This window comes from Prenolepis imparis, unplaced genomic scaffold (genome assembly GCF_030444845.1).
Source record: "Prenolepis imparis isolate NDT839.2.m4 unplaced genomic scaffold, iyPreImpa1.0 SCAF_7, whole genome shotgun sequence".
Taxonomy (NCBI): Eukaryota; Metazoa; Arthropoda; class Insecta; order Hymenoptera; family Formicidae; genus Prenolepis; species Prenolepis imparis.
The window spans coordinates 6,942,490-6,952,526 of NW_028141165.1; the positions used below are offsets into that span (position 1 = coordinate 6,942,490).

At 36.5% G+C, this 10,037-nt stretch overlaps 1 long non-coding RNA gene across 1 annotated transcript in view; it reads left to right on the plus strand.

Annotated features, from left to right (window-relative positions):
* Window positions 1–8,038, plus strand: part of LOC145938104 (uncharacterized) — a 71,411-nt gene extending 63,373 nt beyond the window's left edge. The window contains exon 4 of the long non-coding RNA XR_014425677.1: window positions 7,996–8,038. This is a non-coding gene — a long non-coding RNA (uncharacterized LOC145938104). The remainder of the gene's footprint in view (window positions 1–7,995) is intronic.
* Window positions 8,039–10,037: the final 1,999 nt, after the last annotated feature.

A 10,037-nucleotide genomic window follows, 5' to 3' on the forward strand; every position in this document is an offset into this window, starting at 1 on the left:
TTGATAGCTCAGGTCGCAAAAACCACTTAATTAAGCATATTTTATACACGCTAATAAGTCTCAGATACACACGTGTATGTTTGTGTGTGTGTGTGTATTTATATGTATATGGAACTATTAAAAAGTTTTCAATGGAAAAGCTAATAAATTTCTATCAAAGGGATATTATTGTAGGTATGTACCGCGGACATGAAATTCAAAATGTCACCGTTGCCGCTCTTGCAAAATCATTAAACGGAATGACAAAAATTTCAGGCTGTTATACATGTTATACTCGATACAATATCCTCCCGCACGATACATTAATTGCAGCGCAGTCTGCGCGATTTTTTGTTATTTATACTTTTGATGAGTCCAATGTCATAATTTTTCCCGGTTATAACATTTCACAATCATCCGCCTTGTCGAGAATAAATCGACCAAAAATATATGCCGAGATCTCGGTAAATAACACCTCGGCACCGAAATTAATTGTCGCACGTAATTTCATTGAGAGATATATTCGGTGCCCCTTTTATGATGTTAATTTAGCGGGCGAGCTCGCGAACGTTTGTGAATGCTTCTCGGCAAATCAAGGCAGTACGCGGACCGTTGCGTTGTCGTGGAATTATTAATGGCAATAGCAATCATCGCGCCGTCATTATGCTGGCGAATTAAATACCACTGAGCGTTATTTGTCAGCATGCACACTAAAGTAGCCATATAATAGGCCTGTATATGGAAATTTGTCTGGAGGAGAAAAGGCATATTTACACTAAAAAAAACATTGTATTCTCATTTTCAAAATTTCTTATTTTTAGAATACCCTATTCTGAAACAGGCGCCAAAAAGATTCTCTTACCTTAAGATGGAAATCTTATAAAGATTAGAATCAGATATTCCTAATTTATAAAGGTAGACGAAATGGGATTTATTTTTACATTAAAAATGTACATTATTTTACAGCACATAGAGAGAAAGAAAGATCATAATTATAAATAGACATAGTACATATAAACCGAGCATGAGGTACGAAACTTGAGTCCTGAATGATTGCATTAAGTTATTGATAAAAATCTGTACTTTTATCTCTGTAATTTTATTTTTGCTTACAGTTATTGAAGATAGACCAAAGTGAAATCAAAACATCTAGATATATATCAACAAATAATACCTAAAATTATTTAGGATTTTATTTTTTTTACTCGCGCTTTTATCCTACGATTGGCTCTTCTTAACTTTCTTATCATTCTTATTAAATTATTTTACACATTACTTACTCGTGAAGATTTCTCTTAAATTGCTCAAGTATTCTTTTTCGAGTCACTTATTAACTCAGGATAGAATTCAGGATAGAATTCAGGATAGAATTCAGCCCAGAAAGGGGTGAAGATACGTGTTCAATCAGTCTTTGGACTGAAGACTTTATGATGATGATAACTTCATCCATTTTTCTAATAAACTAAAATCATTGACGGACAAACATTGCATTGCATTGTTTGCGACACTATATAACCATATACGTTGCTGCAACAATACGATCATATAACGGCAAATGAACGGTCTGCATAAAAAACATACAATCGTTTGTTATTAACAAAGAATACATTCTTAGTTTTAAATGTTCTAGGAACATGTATAAAAAAACATGATAGAGAGATTTGTTTATTACGTTTTGACAAAGATCGTCTATTACTCAGGTTTTAAAAGAAATCCCAATTTAGAATTAATCACAATTATTTGATCTCGCTCTTTTTTAAGATATATATATATATATATACATATACATATATATGTATATTGTTGCCAATTTTTAGCTTAACATTGTTTCATGTGATTTAATTATCCCCCTTTTCTTTACGTATGCAATAAGTGAGAGTCCAAATTGTGCGTCGCGAAAATTGCAATTCTTCCTTGTTTCAATTGACACCAAGTTGTCATGTCGCGTGTTAGCTTAAAAGAGAGAAAGGGAGAGAAAGGTTTAAAGTTTAAGTTTTGTTATATAAATGTGCTCGCACCCTTTTATACGAAGTATATTACATTATGACTGCAATATGTGTGCGCGCGTGAAGAGTAAACGCGAGCATTTTGACTGCGATATAGAGAGAGTCTAATTGTCGCGCGACTATCACACGCAATTACAATTATGTCATTTACGCGTCGCGGCGTAAATAGAGCGTCAAGTGCCAACACACGCACGTACGTGATGATTCGCTCGTCGCTCGCCTCCGTCCTTTACTTCGCCGCGTTGTTTTCTCGCTCGTTCGACGAAAACTATCTCCATATTTTTCGGATAGTTATCAGCGCGTTTGCCGAACTCCGAAATTAATTACGCGACTAATTCAATTACTCTTGGAGTTAAAAGCACCCTTTGTGAAAAAGTTATGAATTTATGGGGGCGCGCGATATATATACGTTCTCTCGTTCGAGCTCGGATACCAAAATGCCAGTGAATGAGATGATGTTCTATTTTATTTTGTTCAAGTTTACCTGTCAGTAAAATAATATTAACTGCGTTCGATCAGGTATTACGATATCGCCATTTTTTTATTTTATTAAAAAAAAAACATTGGAGAATAATATAGAGCGCACGCGCACACAAACACACACGAGGCAGTAAAATTATCAATAAAATGTTTTCCGATATTACGAATTATAAAAATAATAGCTTTTGCGTATCTATCGGAATTTTGCACTTACGCCGCAATTAGAGAAGAAAAAAAAACGGAAAAAATGCGTGTAAAAAAAACCGCGAAAAGCATTGATGTGAAACGTCGTCCTGCCGCAGCTGTTAGCAACGAATTAACGAGCATTCGCGCTGTGTTACGTCAGCACGAGTGGACACTGCGGCACCGTGCGACACTGGATGTTAATAGCAATGTAAATATCAGCCTACCCTATGCGATAACACGCACGCGGTCTATGGGACGCGCTGCGCGATAATACAACCGATTTCACTATGTAAATCTCTTATTGCCCTTACTGCCGCATTTTAATGTCCGAACTTAATTTCACACAGCGAATTTACCGTTTGCTGCCGTATCTATCGAAGGTCTTGGAAATTCTTCGATATTTCAATAATTAAATTTCGACTCCGACAAAAACTCCACAAGAGGTCGATCTTCGGCTTAATCGATATAATTGATAATTTTCGAATTACGTCTCTCTCCGCCTTGGATTTGAAATCGATGATATTCTTTTTTTTTTCTTCAATCTATATGATTTTTGATACAATTCTGTATTACATTGTAAATTTACGCACGCGCGTGTGTATAGTATTGCAACACAGTTTGCGCGAACCATAGTAAAATCGCAATCTAGGTGAATTTGTAATTCAAATCGGCGCGATACGAGATAAATTACTGACCCATCCTTCTCCCGATTCCTTCTAAGGGAAGGAGCATGTCCATCTATCTGATATCCTAGCGCGCGAATAACCACCCTGCCTGTACAATATTCCGAGCTATTCCGCTGAGCTAATTTCCCAATTAAAGCCGAGTTACTGGCCGATCTCGCGTAGCTTTCGCAACGACACGGCGTTACTAGTTTGTCGTTCGCGAAATAATTTGTAATTACGATAACGGAATAATCTTTGCATGCGCGTGAATATAGGTTTAATAAACATCAATTAAAGTTAATCAAGTCTAATTTATTTAACCTAACTTAATGGAGCCTAACTTATGAGATTTAACTCATTCCTTTTTTTTGTCAGATGGAGAATCTAAAAAAAGAAATATTTTATTCTTGGCTCTGCATGTTTTCATATTTTTCAATAACTTTCAATTTTTATCTTCAAACATTGCAATTTCTTTTGTCATTTTGTTAATACATATTTTTTTTATTTTTTAAATTGCTAGAATTTGCAGACCATTAATCGACGCGATATAACATTTGTGCAAAAAGCGGATTTCCACCTCGAGAGACGTAGAATATTAAAATAAAGTGTCATGTATTTAGCCGGCGCGGTAATTAAACATACACAATGTACCATAATAGAATTCCCTGTCGTTCGTTCGGAATATTGCGGGGTGACGAGTAAATTGTAGGACGCGCCCCCACGCAAATATAAAACTGCTGATTGAAACGCGCAAACTCGAAACTGCTCGAAACACGGACGTATATACATATATATATTATATAAAAACATTTTGACGTCTCTTGCAAAATTATCCAGACGCGGTTGAACGACGGTTAATATTTCATAAAAATTTCACTATATTTTGCTAAAAAAATTAAAAAAAACATACGTATTAATGATACATGTCGAAGATTATTGCTGCATTCATTATGTATATTAATGTTTGCGTAATAGCTTTTTGTGCTTTACATTACATACTCCACAGAGTGTATCGTATTTCGATTACTCTTGATAACACGATTTTCGACAATAACCATACATGAAATTGCGCAACGGCTCCTATCGGTCTATCACTTTACTGGCAATGAGTATCATTAATATTCATTTTGACGTTCTTTGGTTACTGTAACAATAAACGCTAATAACATTATCCATTTAATGCACGTGCAATTTTTTTTTTTTTTTTACACTGATGCGCGGTAGACGGAAATATATTACAATTAAACGATAAACGACAAAAAAATTTTCTTTCTCGTAAAAATTGATGGAAAAATTCTTTCTTTTTCATATCAAAAACACAATAATTTACAACGCATTACAACATATTACCGCAATAAATATTTTCTAAAGGGGAGAGAAATCTCGTTATTTCATTATTTATGTCATTATTTAACATAAACGTCGCGTAGAAATCAAGGACTTTATTTATGCTAAACGTTTACCGGGAGAGGATCGCGGGGAGACAGAAATTTGTTCTCCCACGGAAATTCGTTCCCGGGGCAAAGCAAGAAATCTCTAATGTTGAAACTCGCAAACAATTTTCACGTTCGCTACGAAGAAGCGGCGGTAAATTCCAGAGGCGGATAGCGGGTGTATGGGAATCCAAGGCGGATCGATGTCGGATAAAAACAACGGATCACAGAAGTGCAGCGAACTCGCGAGCTCCAGCTCCGGAGAGCTCATAAATAAAAGATATTGCCAGGGAAGGGAGGAGGAGGGCGGACAATTATTCTCGGATAGAACGACGTGCTTCTTGTGTCATCGAATACATTACCGACACACACCGGTGTGTGTCTACATCGCGCACGATGTACGATGCTTATATTTCGCCTCGCGAGATTCCGCTTAACCCGAGGCCCCCGCCGTCGTCCTACATAGCGTCTTTTTCCACTGCGCCGACAAAAAAACGTGGCGCGAGTCGAGGAGGGACGATACTACCGAACGAGTGCATATTGCGCCGGAATTATTCTATGCAAATCGCATTATTCCCGCCTCACCGCATTACAACCGACTGTAATGTATTCCGGGGAGGGATTTATGCGGCTTTGCCGGAATAATACCTGACTTAACACATTACTAAGGAGAGAATCGGGCGCGAATACGGACGAGATCGGTTGTTCTTATAATTAGTCTTCTAATTACGTATGGATTCAAAGCTACATGTGTACGCATATTGTAATATACTCGTGTGATTGATATTACAATCATTTTTGCGCGACAAATATTTGCGATTTATATCTAAAAAATTACTGTCAATTTTATAAACTATATATGTGAATACTACTTATTTAAAAATTTTTAATTTTACTTTCAATACGCGTTTTAATACGCGATGTCGTAAACAATATATACATACTAAAAAGTATATACATGGAGCGCGAAATAAGGACAGATGTATATATATGTATATTCATTGGCACTTATTGTCAGATAAAACTCGGTGCAATTTATATACGAGCTAACTAGATTAACTGGCTGAAATATAATCTTCTTTACGGCTCGGAGAGCTTAACGATCCGCTGTGTATTCGATAATGGCGATACTGGTGCCATTAAAAGACGCTTGTCTGCCGGCTCTCTGTTGGCCGTAAATTTACATAAAATGATTGGAAATCTCCGACGAGAAAGAATGCTCGTTACTCAATACGACTTATCGTGCGTGATGTCAAATTTCGTCAATCTAACGTACGGTACTCATCGTGTCAGCGAACAGATGACGCTGTTTTCGGATATGAATAAAAATGAAAAATTGAATATAACCCTTCCCCTCCTCTGTCTCTCCTCTCGTTCTCTCTTTCGTGTATCTGCGCGAGAATAAGTAATTACTTTAAGTTCATGCTCAATTTCTCGCGAGTAAGAGCGACGCGAGATTACGCTGCAGGTTCACGCGCGCGATATTGTAAACACGCTGATACTTCACCAGGAGTTAACGTCGCGGACACGTACCGCGCCGGCAATAAATTACAACGTAGATTAGAATAGTTAATGCCAGAACCCCCCCGTTTGAACGTACACCGCTACCTAGTAAATCTTGCAATAGTGTTGTAAACTGATAGGACCAGATGCGGGAAAAGGGGAGAAATATATCAGACAGAATCGCATCTCTAATACCATTAACAATACATCAAACTCAAAACTGGGGAGAATACTGCTGGTGATCCTGAAAAATATATCTCGCGGTCGGTAGAAAATATTTTTCTTTAGTCGGAAATAGCATATTTATCATTTCGCGGTATATGAATGAGGATTTACATAAAAAAAAAAAAATGCGATTTTTGGTGGAGCGATTCATGCGAACGTGAAAAATTATATACATCCGAAATGGGGATCCGCCATCCCTGCGACATAAGTGATTTTTCTTCTTCTCACTTTTCTACTTTCCGGTCTCTATTGTTGAGGCGCGATATATATGTATATATCTCATTTCTGGATAGGGTAGGGTTTCAAAGTTTCGGCGGTCGACGGTGAATGAGCCTCGAGCCCGGATTCGCTCGAAATTGCTGTCCCTCACGCGCGCGCGAAATCTTAACGTGAGACCGTCGACAGTCAATTACTGGCGGGTGCTGAAATCAGCCTAAATGCTGGAGGGATTCGGGAAAAGGGGGGAGAAAGGGGGAAAGCGACGGTGCCGTGTGACCTCCTGTGCCAAGGACGATGGATGCTTTCCTCGACGGTGGTGGCGGTTTACCAGTTGAAGGCGCCAGGACCAGGACCGGAATTTTCGAACAAAAGAGCGGTGGTCCTGATTTAGTGGCGTGCATAATTTCGTCCTGGTCATAAATTAATATTTCCATCCCTTTTGTCCATTCGTCGACCTGTGCCTGCGGTCGCGGAAGAAAAGGATCTTGATGAATGAAAATCCTTTTACAAATTCCGATGATATATACGGGCGTGCCGTAATTTTGTCAACAGCCTGAATTTACGCGTTTGTACGACACTTTGTCTCCATACTTTGAACGTGCGAAATTTGTCGCGCCGGTTATTCGCATATAAATTATATATCAAAATGGTGATTATAGCTAGAAAGTTAATTGAGTATCGTTTAATTGATCAATAGCGCGTAAAAATTTAGGTAAATATAACTATTAATTTTAATTGTAAAACATCTTTCTTGATTTATTCATAGCATTTGCAGGATATTATTAACGTTCGTGAAATGCAAATAATATCCTCCTATTACGCTTCATTAATTTTTGTATTAACCAAATAAATTTCAATTTTAGCATAATTTGGCGTAAAATGGACATTTATCATGATAATATAAAAATGTAAATAAAATGCTTGCCACTTTATGTCGAGCTATTTTCTTTATCATCCATTTTTGCTCTTAACAATATTATATATAATAATATATATTATAATTGTTTATACCTTTATGAATTACAACTAGAGAATCACAATTAAAATAAATATCCTTTTTGTCAATTCTAGCTTCGGTGAGAGAATTTCATTTATTATTTCAGTGATTATATGCTGCTTTAATAATATTAGCAAATGAAAATAATTTCTATATATACAATAATTAACGTTAATTTGTATCAATTACAATATCTGAAAGCATTTGGATTATCCAATAATTATCATTTATTTAACATTGTTAATTGTCTTGTGTAATATTCATCGCATTTATTAATATTTTTCATATTTTTTCTGTTGCAGGTTCTGGATTACACGCCGTATTAAGCTGCAGTTTCCTAAGGTAAGATTTTGTAACTTTGTAAAAACCCGATTTAAATTCGACGCAATTGTATGAAACAAAATAAAGACATAGATACAATGTAAAAAAAATATCCGCGATCGTTTTAAATGAAAAAGCGGGAATCGAGAATTTAAGGACGATAGAACTGCATCGCGGAACGATATATTGCGATGTAAAGCTACGAACGTTAAAATTAAACAGTCCATTAACAGCTTCGGAGCGGTTCCATCAATTTAGGCTCGACTCTTTTTTTTTTTTATTCGAAACGAACGCCTAACCTGGTCGCACTCACGGAAATTTAAATGTATGTCCGTGGATATATATATACGCGAATATATGTTCCTACGTGTACGCGAAGCTTATCTACGGATTAAGACTTAAGCCTCGAATGGGAAAAAAAGATCCCATCGGTCGACTATTCGGTCGACGTCGAATGCGCGTGAATTAAACGACTTCGCTGCGAGCGCGCAAACGTAAAAGCGTAAGATAATTAATCATTCAAAAGTTTGCGATTTGGAGTCGGCAAATGTTTCACAACGATTATTATAAAGATATTATAAACAACAACGATAATTACATATACTTTCTCGTACCGCTATTGAGAATAACAAATATTAGGCGATAATCAATCTCTTTTAAAAGATATAGTTTCGCTATAGTAAAAATTGATAAAAAAATATAAATACTTTTCCCTCTCTGTTTCCCTGGAATTTAATAACGCAAAAAGTTGCAATTGCATATGCGTAATATGCAGCAAATTCAGAATTTCTGCAATTTCTGTGCGCAAATTACAGAAGAATTTTGTGGAATATTGTTTCTGCGTTATTTGTTCATCAACGAGAGTGCACGCGATTTTCTAAATTCTGATCATGTTTATATATAATTTTTTTTTATGTAAAAGACATCGATATATTTCACGCAATCGTGATAAATAACTACACCGCGACGCAAAAAGTTTAGTTTTATACAACCTCCCCCGGAAAATTGGTCGACGTGAAATATCGATGTCAAATAAATGGAATATTCTGTGTGCCGTTTAATACGTTCGAAATTGGAGATAATAAAAGGGAGAGATGATGCACGCGCTTGCGAAAACGTTGCGCGATCAACATTAATTGGATCGGCCCCCGGGTTGCATTTATGATAACGCGAGTCCGCGTTTAATCCATAATTGACATGATAATCGACGGTGTGCGGTTGTGACAGAATTCTCGGTTGCAGTAACCGATTATCAAAAATATTGCACCTCGCGCACATAACTGTACGATAACAAAATCAATCGTAGAAGCTGTTGGACTATAATTTAGGAAATCTAATTAAAAATATTAAAATATATATTATCCCACGTAAAGTTCCTCGATCGATCGTAAGCATTGCATAGAGCTGGAATAGCCGCAGATAAGCCATTAATTGCATCGCGAGATTTATCGCGATTCTTTCGCTTTCGCAACATGAAGGCGTCACGGAATTTATTTGCAGATTTTGCGGACAGTTGGTGGAAAGCAGCGAATGACGCACAAACTCGTTTAACCAATATTACAACTTTGTACATGCAGGCAGCTAGTTGCGCGGTCGACTGAATCCGCATCATGAAAATATCATGTGACATTTGAGCCGCATTTGCATAACGTGCCCACGTTAGTCCCGAGGATCAACAATTTTCACATTAATCGATCGAAAAATTACTTTGTAACTATTCGCTATCCATTAATTTAATTCACGTCAGATTAAAGCGCGCTTTTGTCGAAATGTTGAAAATATTTAGAAAGGTCTTCTGTTATAATAAAAAAAGACTTTCTTTTCTTTTAAAATAATATAACAAAATCAGTTCATGCGATTGTCGATTATTACGAGACATCTTTGTCTTGTTACGGTGAAAAAAATTATATTCTTTACATCTGTTAAGAGGGATTTTATATTACATAGTTCTCTTATTTCGAAGATACAATTTTTGTGTGCATGCACATTAAGGAATGCCACGAAATATTTAAAATTCGAGATA